Below are 11,779 nucleotides of genomic sequence, written 5' to 3'. Positions count from 1 at the left end.
GCTTGCATGCATTTTAGGAGGTCTTTTCATAGTATCCCATATAATTCACAGGTTGGAGGAAGTAGGCAGTTCCAAAGTGCACATCCGATTCAGCATTGCAGATGTTGGAAGAGTACCTGTGTCGGAACTGACCAGGTCGGAATTTTTAATAAGAAATTATTAGGCCCGATTAATAGCCTCGGGGAGCATGCTGAAAAGAAGTTTCATAGCACTTCAAGGATACCGGGTGGAGATATGTGTGCATGGTGCAGCGAGTATAATCATACATGCAACAAAAGTTCAGTACGTCCAGTTCACATGCAGCAGCGCAGAGGATTCGGGTTTTCGCTTGAAGAAGCCTTATTCAGTCCTGCCATGCCGAAAGCAAAGCAATTGGTGGCCATGCAACCACAGCCTCTGATGAGGAGCAGACCAAAGGTTCGGGGCGATGTTTGAGAAGCAAAGCTCTGCCAATGCGGCTTGACGTAAGCAGTGCAGACGAAAATAGTGACTCTGCAGAAGAGGAAACGCCAACGCCGACTCCTGTGTCAGAAGGTAAGGTGATGCAAGCATTAATGGACCCTTTTATGGACTTCAAAGTTGACATAGATTGTCAGGCAGAGCGCAACGCCATATGGTTGCAGCAGGTAGGATTGTATGAGTTTGCGATTCTGCCTTGGGAAGAATGTAGAAACAATGTATATGCAAAGTCTCAGTTGGAAATACTTAGGAAGACTAAGGGGAGAGTGTCACCGCATGTGATACTTAGTGTGGAGTTGGTGTCTGAGGTGTTCAAGCTGCCTTTGTATCCCAATACACCTATTACAAAGTGTTCAGAGGAAGCACTGAAAAAGGAGTTTGGTCCAAGAGAAGGAGGCAGGCAGTATTACATGTTAAAGAATGTGGCATATGCTAGGAGAGAGCAGCTTAAGTGGTACTTGGAGAGGCTATGCTTTATTGTGAAGTTTGACTATATGTCAAAAGAAAACTTTGCTCCATTGAGCTATGCAGAGCAAGGAGGAGAAGTGAGCTGGGCTCACTGGGTGTATGAAAAGTTGGCAGCAGAGATTCATTCTTCAGACAAAAGGAAGACACAGGCAAATAGTAGGTTATGTGGTTACTTGTCAGCATTGTTCTTTTTTGCACAGAGAGTACAGAGTGGTGAAGCAAGGTGGCTTGTGAAAGCAGAAAAACTGGTGCAGGAGAAGCAGCAGCCAGTTCAGATTGAGCAGCCTATCATGGTGCATTCTGAAAAGATAGGATTTGTGAAGTTTAATGCTAAGCATATGGAGGCTTATGAGGATTTGGTGAAAGCCAAATATACTCCAGGAGAGGCCTTTGAAGAAATCACAGCAAAAATGTAGTTTGCAGATTTTGGCACCATGGATGTTGATTCACCAATGCAGGTAAAAGCAGAGGAAACACCAATAAAGCTTGGTAAGGCTTTCACATTATCCAACAAGAGGAAGAAGTCTGAACCAGTCAGCAGAGTGTTTTCCAGATTAGACTTTAGTGCTGAGGAAGTCTCTGGAGTATCAGTAGATACTGGGAAATTGGACAGTGATAAAGTAGTTCAGATGCTGCAGCAGGTGCAGGAATTTGTGAGGCAGCAGAATAATATGCTGAAGGTTCAGAGTATGCAAGCTGAAAGGAATGCAGAAAAGTTGATGGAGTTTAAAGGACAGGTGTCACAGGTGAAAGAGTTTGAAGAGCAGATAGCTATGATGAAAGTAAAGTATGAGCAGGATATGGAGGAAACAGTGGGGAAACAGAAGATGGAGTTAGCAAAAGTGAAGAGATCATTGGGGGAGTTTAAGCAATGGACTGAGAAAGTGGAGGCAGCTGTTGCTTTGGAGTTGGAAGACATGGCAAAGAGGAATGCAGAGTTACAGGTCACTGTGGAGATGCAGAGGTTGAGATTGGAACCTTTGCAGATACTAGAGCAACAGATGTTGGCACAGGAGGAAATTAGCTTGAGTGCAGTATTAATGAAAGAAGGAGAAGTGTCTATCCTCAAGCAGCAGTTAGCTTTGGTTGCACAGGAGATGTGGCAAAAGACCAAGGAGAGAATGAGATTTGTCATTAAGTATCCATATGAGGTGATAAAGGCAGGGTTAGTGCATGAGGTAGAAGCACAATTGTTGAAGGAAGTGGAGGAATTGCAAAAGGAGAGAGACTGTTTGAAGTAGCAAGTTCAGCAGATGGAAGAGAATCAGAGACAGCAGCTTGCAGAGGCAGAAAAGAAAGAGGAGAATTTTACTAATAGTTTTTTGATGCAGGATGTAGCTGAGGAGAAAGTTGCAGAAGAGCAGATTGATACTGTGATTGCAGATATAGCACAAGAGGTGGAAATGGGAAAAGCTGATGCAGCAGAGTCAGATGCAGTAAAGGAAGCAGAGATGGTGGATCATAAAGTGAATACTAAGGACCAGAGTAAGGAAGAAGCTGTGCAGCAGAGGGTGGATTCCTGATCAAGGGATCTGTGGATCCGGGTCAGATTTCTGCGAAATCTACCACCGGGACGTGCCATGTGTTGAGAGGCACATGTTAGAAACTGACTCTGAATAGCTAAGTCGGATTTTGACTTATCGGATATTTACTGAGCTGTATTTTGCTAATTCGGATGTAACTGTCTTTCAGTTGCAGTCTGCTGAATGTCTTGTGACTGGGTAGTTAAGTCGGATTTATATATATAAGTGGGGAATGTATCTGCGCACGATGTATCTGTTCTCTGATATGAATGTGATGATGATGGTGCAGTGCAGCAACTATTCAGTGTATTGTCTCTGCTTACTCTGATATTCTTTGAGTAGTTATGTTTACTGTGTCTGAATTGTTGTTGATGAAGTATGGTGGAGTAGATGGTTATTCTTGCTGTGTATGATGTTCATGTGTTGACCTAACCCACAACAGAGGCAATCCTGTAATGAGATAGGTGATCGGGTGTTTCCTATTCTTATGATGAACGCGGTGTTGGAAAGCGAAAACATAGTGCAAGAAACCAAAGAAAACAATAAGGATGTGGAAAATCAAGACGAGGGAATTCCTATATTAAAAATTCAAGACGAGATTTCTATTGTAGAAATATTGATTGAAGAGGACATGGAAGACGCTTTTCATGACTCCATGGAGTTTCTAGACGCTGACAATGAGAAATCGGAGTCGGAACAGGAAGACCAATGGCATGACCAATTCTATGATTTTCACAACCAAACGCCTCGGTGACAGCTTAGGTATAGATAACGCAGGAAGGCTAACTTAAAAGAGCCAAGAGTTAGAGATGCCAAAGATTAGGGGGAAGACACATTATTTGATGCTTGTTCGAGCAACAGACTGTGTTAAAGACAAGGTGTCAGGAAGATATATGGAATCTATATCAAACCCTAGACAACAAGACATTTGGAAAATGGACCAAGCTCTACGTAAAAGTGAGGAGGAAGCAATTAAGGAAACCCAGGTAGAGGAAGAAACCATCCTTAGAGCGCAAAAAGAAAACTCAGGAACTAAAACAAAAACTTAAAAAAGTTTGGACAACGGATGATGGTAGTAACGACAAGAAGGAGAGTAGACCGGATGTGCCATCTCATTTCAAGAGATATACCATCCAGGATAGAACATTGGTAATCCAACAGCCAATGCGAGAACCCAAAAAGAATGAATCATATGATGGGCCCGAGGACGCAAAGCGAGTCGATCTAGCTGAGCCAGGGGAAGAGCCAAAGCCAATCTACATAGCAACAGATTTGAGCCCAGAAGAAGAGAAATTGTTGATCAAGACTCTCAAGGAATATAAGGACATCTTTGCATGCTCGTATAAAGATTTGAAGGGTGTGGATCTTGACATATGTCAGCATACAATTCCCCTTAAACCTGATGCAAAACCAAACAGGCAGAGACCTTATACTTACAATGAGACTTTTGCAAAGAAGATTAAGGAAGAGTTGGATAGACTTAAAGAGGCGGAGTTTATCTACGAAATCGAGGACATGGATTGGGTATCACCTATTGTGATTGTGCCCAAGAAAATTGCAAATTACGAGTGTGCGTGAATCTCAAAAAGGTTAATGCTGCCACGATACGAGATAACTACCCTCTTCCTATAACGGAACATGTGTTGGAAAGAGTAGCAAGGATGATGGCATACAGCTTCATGGATGGATTTTCAGGTTATAACCAATTGGGAATTAAACTGAAAGATCAACACAAGACTGCGTTTTCCAGTGAGTGGGGCATTTTTGCCTTTAGGGTTATGCCATTTGGTTTGACCAATGCTCCAGCTACTTTCCAAAGAGTGATGACTCATGCATTCAAGGAATACTTGAGGAAGTTTTTGGACATATACATGGATGATTTGTGTGTCTACTCATTGATAAGGGAGCAACACATTGAACACTTGACGAAAGTTTTCGAGAGATGCAAGTTGTATAGAATTTGCCTAAATCCGGAGAAATGTGTCTTCATGACAAGGCAGGGTAAAATTCTAGGGCATATAGTGTCAGCTAACGACATATCTACTGATGAGGATAAGATCCGAGTCATTGTAGAGTTACCTAGGCCAAAAACAGTGAGAGAAGTGCAATCTTTCATGGGACATTGCGGCTACTATCGCAAGTTCATATTCATGTACGCCGTGATTGCCAGGCCTCTTTATGGGTTAATAACGGTTTTCATATGGACTGATGATTGTGAAGAATCCTTCCAAAAGTTGAAAGATGCTTTGATAACAGCACCAATTTTGAAAGCACCAGATTGGTCTAAGATTTTTCATGTGCATGTAGATGCCTCGGCATTTGCAATAGGATGTATATTGGCACAACCAGGAGAGGGAAACATGGATTTTCCTATATATTATGCCAGTAGACAACTTAATAGCACTGAGAAAAACTATACGACCACCAAAAGAGAAGGGTTAGGAATGGTCTACGCGGTAAAGAAGTTTCGACATTATCTACTTGCAAACAAGTTCATATTTTTTGTGGACCACCAAGCATTATTGTACTTGGTAAATAAACCATGTAGCACGGGCAGGATTGTTGGTTGGTTTATTGTTTTGCTAGAGTTTGACTTTACCGTAGTAGTAAAGAAGGGCACGGCCCACATGAGAGTGGATCATTTATCTAGACTGGTTCATGGAGAAGATCCCACTGGTGTGGAGGATGACCTGCCAGACGCCTACCTTTTTAGCATAGATATGGTGCCAAAATGGTCGGAAGACATTGTGCAATTTTTAACTTTTGGAGTGATTCATGAAGAAGAGAATAAGAATTTGGCAAGAGCTATGATAATGCAAGAAAATGATTACCAGTTGATTTCAGGACGCTTGTATCACTATGGTTTGGATTGAATTTTTAGATTGTGCTTAATCCCTGAAAAATATGACGAATATTTACAGGAGGCACACATGAAGTTGTTAGGGGCTTCATTGCTCTAAACAATAAACCTATCAATGTTTGAAACGGCTTGGAGTGTTTTGGCCAGACATGAAGCGAGATGTTAATGATTATGTTAACAATTGTGCATTCTGTAAACCAAAACCACCAATGGACTATGCCACATGTTACCGAGTAACAGTAGCGCCAAAATGGAGTCAATATCTAATTGACTATTTGACTATGAGAGTTTTTCCCGAGGGAATGTCGAGGTTAAGGAAGAGAGCTATAGAGATGGAGGCCAAGAACTATAGCTTAATTGGTGATCAATTGTATCGACGATGCACGGACAATGAGCTAAGAATGTGTGCCACGGAATCGGAATATATTCAGCTCTTAGACCAAGCGCACAGAGGAATAACGGGCAGTCATTTTTTGGCTATGAGAACAGCCATGATAATTCAACTTGCAGGAATATGGTGGCCAACATTGGCGCAGGACGCAGAAGAGTTTGTAAGGAGATGCGACGAATGCCAACGCACAAAAAATCCTGTACGAAAAGATGACATGCCTTTGAGGCCTATGATGGGCACGAGAGCTTTCGCAAAGTGGGGAATTGACTTTGTGGGTCCTATAAATCCTCCAACCTCTAGGTCACATACTCAGTACATCATTGTGGCAACAGACTATCTCACAAAATGGGTTGAAGCCAAGGCAACAGTCAAAGTAGATGCGAGAACCACGGCTCAATTCCTTTATGAGTTTGTCATTGCTAGGTATGGATTGCCAATTGAGATTGTGAGCAACAGGGGAACACATTTTGTGAATGAAGTGATTGAAAATCTTTTGGACGAATTCATGATCATTCATAGGAAATCAGCCCCCTATCATCCACAAGCAAATGGGCAAGCTGAGGCCACTAACAAGACGTTAGGCACAGTATTGACAAAGATAGTGAGTGAGTCAAGGACGGATTGGGATTAGAAGTTACATTCGGCATTATGGGCATAAAGGGTGGCCTACAAACAAAAATTGCATACAACACCGTTTAATATTATTTTTGGTTTGAATGCTATCTTGCCTATAGAATTCTTACTCCCAACATTACGCATTGCCAAGCAATTAGAATGGACAGGCCATGAGCTCTCGGAGAGATTGGATGAACTTGAGAAATTAAGTGACCTTCGTTTACAAACGGTAGCAGCCATATTTGCGTTAAAGAGACGACAAAAAGAATTCTTTGATACGTATGTGAAACCCAAGAAACTACGGATAGGAGACTATGTTTTGATATATACCCTAAAACAACATGCGCGTAAGCTTAAAAAAAGAGGAGTGGGTCCTTATGTCGTCAAAGATATATCTTCCAGTGGGGCCATAAAGGTTGTGTCGCTTGAGGGAGGCGAGATGTCTAACTGGATTAGTGGCTGCAGGATTAAACAATATTTGGAGCCATTAAGCCAGGAAATGTTACAACATATCCACAATGCCAAGAAAATTGAGCACGAACAGAAAAGAGTCATCAAAGAGGCTAAGGATGAAGCACAAATCCGGATCTTGAAGCACATGCATCTACAAGGGTTGAGATTGATCAATGCTTCGCTTCCAGAAATTGAAGGAGCTTTGAAGGTAACCTCATCGCCAAACACAGGGGAGGCCGTACCAGAACATTACAAAGTGGCCCTAGAAGTGAATGTGTTTGTAGAAACAGGAGAAGCCAAAGAAATAGCGAGGCTTATTGTGCAAGAAATTGATCAATGCGAGGAGGATTATGATGATCTTTATATGTCTCCTCTCATCAAAATTCAAATTGGTCATACCGCAATAGAAGCACCAGCATTATTGGATACAGGGGCAAGGTGCAACATCATCAGTCGGGAACTTTTTGACAGACTGTCCCCAACTCAAACAATTGCTGAATGAAGATGCATCCAAGGCGTCAACAATAGCCGAGTGACAGCGGATTTTGTCGTAATACTTCCAATCATGGTGAAAAACTATGAGTACAAGCATAAGTTCCATGTTTTGCCGAGGGGCCTAGCATCTCAAAGTTGCATTCTAGGTGTGCCATGGTTAATCAAGTATAAAGTCAATGTGGATTTAATTCAAGGTCAGGCGCTTTTCCATGAACAGGAGTTTCAAGAACCTCTTTTGTCACCTGCTCAATGTTCTGCATTGTATTATCAAGCACCAGTTCCTCCACAAAAAACTATAACTGTGGAATTGGAAGCATCTACTAGCCAGGGGCCACAAGATGTCATCCCAAGGGTTACGCAACGCAGGGCAGCCAATCCAAGGCCACACAACAATCCAACGTATCGATGGATTCCTAAGGCCACTGTGACAACAGAAAATCTGTCGATCGCGACACGACAAAACCGGACGCCGCACCAAAAGACTCAACAATACTCGGAGTATGATTGGCAGGAGAGATACTACGAGAAGCAACAAACATGCAGAGAACCAGGAAGGTGTGGGCCCGCGCAAGAGACTTTTCATGGGCACAAACCAATCAAGGTCGTCGGTATCAAGTCTGGCTTCCAAAGAATAGTTTAATTTCACGGCCTACAACCGAGGAAATCAAGTCAAAGGAAGCTCATCCACAGCAAACACGGAAAATCCAGTCTTGGAACACAACAAACAAGGGGAGAAGAGTCCCTATACAATTAGTTTGGGTACCAAAGAAAACCTATCCAATGATGCCAACCGCAACCACAGACAAGGCCCTACACATCCTGCAGCCTCCAGAACAACGCTATAGATGGCAACCAAAGGCACAACAACCAAATATGGCCACAACAAGCAATGAAATCCACGAAGCGGACACTACCAAGGCCATATCTTTGAGGGTGGAAAACACACTCACTTTCGCCACAAAGACAATAAAGAACAAGCGGCGAAATTACAGCTATTGATTGCTAAGAAAATCTGCCAACCACTCCATGAGGAAACAGGAAACCTCGACATCGAATGCCAATAAGCATCTTGCTTATACCCTCTTCTTGCACAACATTAATTTTTTCATGCATTGACTGTGTATGCATACGGTAGGGCCACATTACACGGCCAGGCATTAGCATTACACATCGAATGCCAATAAGCATCTTGCTTATACCCTCTTCTTGCACAACATTAATTTTTTCATGCATTGACTGTGTATGCATACGGTAGGGCCACATTACACGGCCAGGCATTAGCACGTCTTTTACGCCAATGCACTGCACATACCCCGCGACGATACCCTATCGTCCAGGAGGACTCCGACTAGGAGGGGGGGAGGCATTCTCAATGCGGACCCAATGATTATGAAAAGCAGCAAAAAGGGCATGATTTTGACTATTTTTGGTGGGTTTTTGTTTGATTGCGAAATTTTCTAGACTAACCCAAGTACATATGCCCTTATATAACATGAATCTACAAGTATGTGGGGCCAAACACCAAATTTGAGCCTCTAGGGGTGTGTATATATACAAAAATAGCCATTTTTGGGCAAAATATTGGTAAAACGGAGAAATCCGGCCATAAAAATTACATGTGAGTGTACATAGTGTTTTGCGGTGATGTTTTTGTGTTATTTTGATTTTTCGGGATTTTTCGGGTTAATTTTTCTATTTTCTTTTTAATTTTTCTAATTATCGGCAGAAAAACTTCAAAAATACAAAAAGCAGGTGAAATGCGAACGTAACGAAAAACGAAAAATACAAGGGTGATCAGTAACTATAGGACAACCTATGGTACACTCGGGGTGCAATTATGATAATGTAGCGGGAGACGCGTATTGGCCAGATTTTGATAGAAACGTCAAATTTCTCGGATTTTGGTCATACGGAGTCCAAATCAGGAAATTAGCGAGCCTAAACTGCATCTCGTGAAAAGTTAGGAGCACATGTCAAATCTTGTAGGAAATGGTCTGGGACCCCGATATAAGTTTTTTTCACTTCACTTAGAAGCTCATTTCTACCATTTCCATTGTGAGAGAGAGCTAGAGAGGCATAGAGCTACCGGACGGTTTACGAGCTTCTACGATGCGCACGACCATCTGACGAGCTTCAGACATGAGAGGTAGGCTCAGCACTTCAAGTTCTTCATGTACGTTTGAGCTTTCATCGCAAAAACTAGTGTAGGGGTCACACGGGAAGTGGGCAGTAGAAAGCAATAAGCAATGGTAGCCACCCAACCGCTAACCCGAAAGCAACAAGGCTTCATAGGGGGTCTACCCTAGCTTAGGAGACCAATCTAGGATGGCCAAAGGCAGCTAGAAAGCAATGGGAAAAACCCTAGATCCACAGGCCCTGCAAGAGGCCACCAAGTGGCAAATCGAGGTAAAGTGGCCCAAATGCCACCAAAACTTATGGACAGATACTTCTTGACATGCTCTAAAAGGTCATATAGCCCACATGCCCAAAAGATGACCCGAAGCGGGTCTAAGCTCCAGAAACGACATCGGACACACAAAGCGTCAACTGGCTCTCACGACCAAACCGGAAGTCCGTTTGTCACCAAACTTCACGAGCAGCTTGCCTAGACCATCGACAACCAAGTCCTATGATGGTAGACCACCGCAAGTCATCGGCGGCATGCAAACGCAACCACGGGCGCTTCCAGAGCGACAAATCGCCACACGGAGCTCCGGTGAAGCCAAAGCAGACAAAAATCATATGGCAAGGTTCCCTAAGGGACCATGAAGCTATGGAGACCAAGATCAAGAAATTTCATCGCCAAAAAGCACTCCAAGAGTCAGAAAAGGACTCAAGAGCTCTGAAAGCCAAAGAGGGAGTTTCTTTATATCTTTTTGACTTTTTTATTGAAATTTGGCTCAAAGAGGACTTAGGGAGGCAAGGGGCACACATGGGTAGCACTTCATCCAAAAAATTCACCAGTAGACATCATACCCGTATGATGTCTAAGTGCTCTTTTTACAAGCCAAACTTAACATCTCACATCATACACAACTTATACATGGCGTAAACATGCTAGCCACCAAGTTTAATCACATTTGGACAAGGTTTGACCCCTATGCACCAAGAAACGGAAAATCAGAGCATGGAGGCAAAAAAGGGTCATAGACCTATCAAAATTAGTCCAAATCACATGAAACTTGCACATCATACTTATTATCACATGCCAAATCTATCTATGGGGTCTTACCTGAAAAATACTGAAAGAGACATCATAGGCGTATGATGTCTCCAGGCTCTTTTTGCACCCCAAATGATGTTTTTGAGCTTCAAGTATCTTCTTCACATATAAACAAGCTCATATATCAAGTTTCAAGCCAAACACCACTTTTTGGCCTCATACCACAAGGGAAGCACTTTTCAGAGTCTGAAACATTAGACATGCTCTTAACTCTTTCAAAACTTATCCAAATTAAAATCCAAGACCAGGGCCATGCTCCACATGCTAAGGGCTACCCACTCATCCAATATCAAGTCATTCTGAGAGAAGAGACATCATACGTGTATGATTTCTCCTGGGTCATACTGACCTACTGTGCAGGATTTGCCCATATGGGGGTCTTCTATTTAGTATGAAAAGCCTACAAATCAAGTTTCAAGCCACTTGGATATCAATTGCTCATCCAAAGAGGACATCATACCCATTTGTGTCCCATCAGCCTAAATCTGCTCAAAATAGCACTTTTTGATGTCCATATCAAATTCCAAGTACATAGCCATGTTGTACAGGTCAAGAGCTATGAGAATGCCAAGTTTCATCCAATTTTGAGCAAGTAGACATCATACGCGTATGATGTCTACATACTTATTTTTCAGCCAAAATTGTACTGTGGGCACATGCTTGACTTCCAGAGTCCCTTTTGAGTTCTTGTTTCAACTTTCAAGTCATTTGGATAGTTAGAACTCAGTTTACCATCAAATTTGTGAAAAACGCTAATTTTGGACTACTAAGTGCAACAGGATCCATGGCAGCTGCAAAGTCGCCGGCAAAGAAGAAGAGAATGACCATCAAGGACTATCTTGATGAGGTGGACCCATTTGTCATCCCGGAAGGAACTCTGGAGCCAACAAGTACATGGATACAAGAAGATCTGCTAGAAGCCAACGGTTTGAGAATATACCAAGGAATTTTCAAAGATCCAGAGGGCAATCAAGTGGAGATGCCCATGATCCCTAGAGAGCTCAATGAGTTTGTAAGGACAAAGATGGCGGGCTACTTGGAGAAAGTAGATCTACACAATTATTTTGATCTACTTTGCCATTAGGGATTGATATTCAACGAGTATGGGAGTTTGTGGCAACCATCAACTTGAGAACTGAATAGCTTATGTCACAGATCTAGAAGGTAACCCAAACAAGATGATTATCATTACAGAAGAGGTGGTGGCTGCAACTCTAAGTATCTCCAACACGGGGGACAATGTCACAAAGAGGCGAGACAAGATAAATGTCTACTCCGAAAAGAAGACAAAC

At 42.5% G+C, this 11,779-nt stretch overlaps 1 pseudogene; it reads left to right on the top strand.

Moving 5' to 3' along the window:
• Positions 1–1,361: 1,361 nt before the first annotated feature.
• Positions 1,362–2,450, top strand: LOC147465245 (uncharacterized; annotated as a pseudogene).
• The last annotated feature ends 9,329 nt before the right edge of the window (positions 2,451–11,779 follow it).

Source organism: Adiantum capillus-veneris, chromosome 1 (genome assembly GCF_014529385.1).
Source record: "Adiantum capillus-veneris isolate H3 chromosome 1, ASM1452938v2, whole genome shotgun sequence".
Taxonomy (NCBI): domain Eukaryota; kingdom Viridiplantae; phylum Streptophyta; class Polypodiopsida; order Polypodiales; family Pteridaceae; genus Adiantum; species Adiantum capillus-veneris.
The sequence above is the reverse complement of the archived record's forward strand: the minus strand, read 5'-3'. Positions and strand labels throughout refer to the sequence as shown.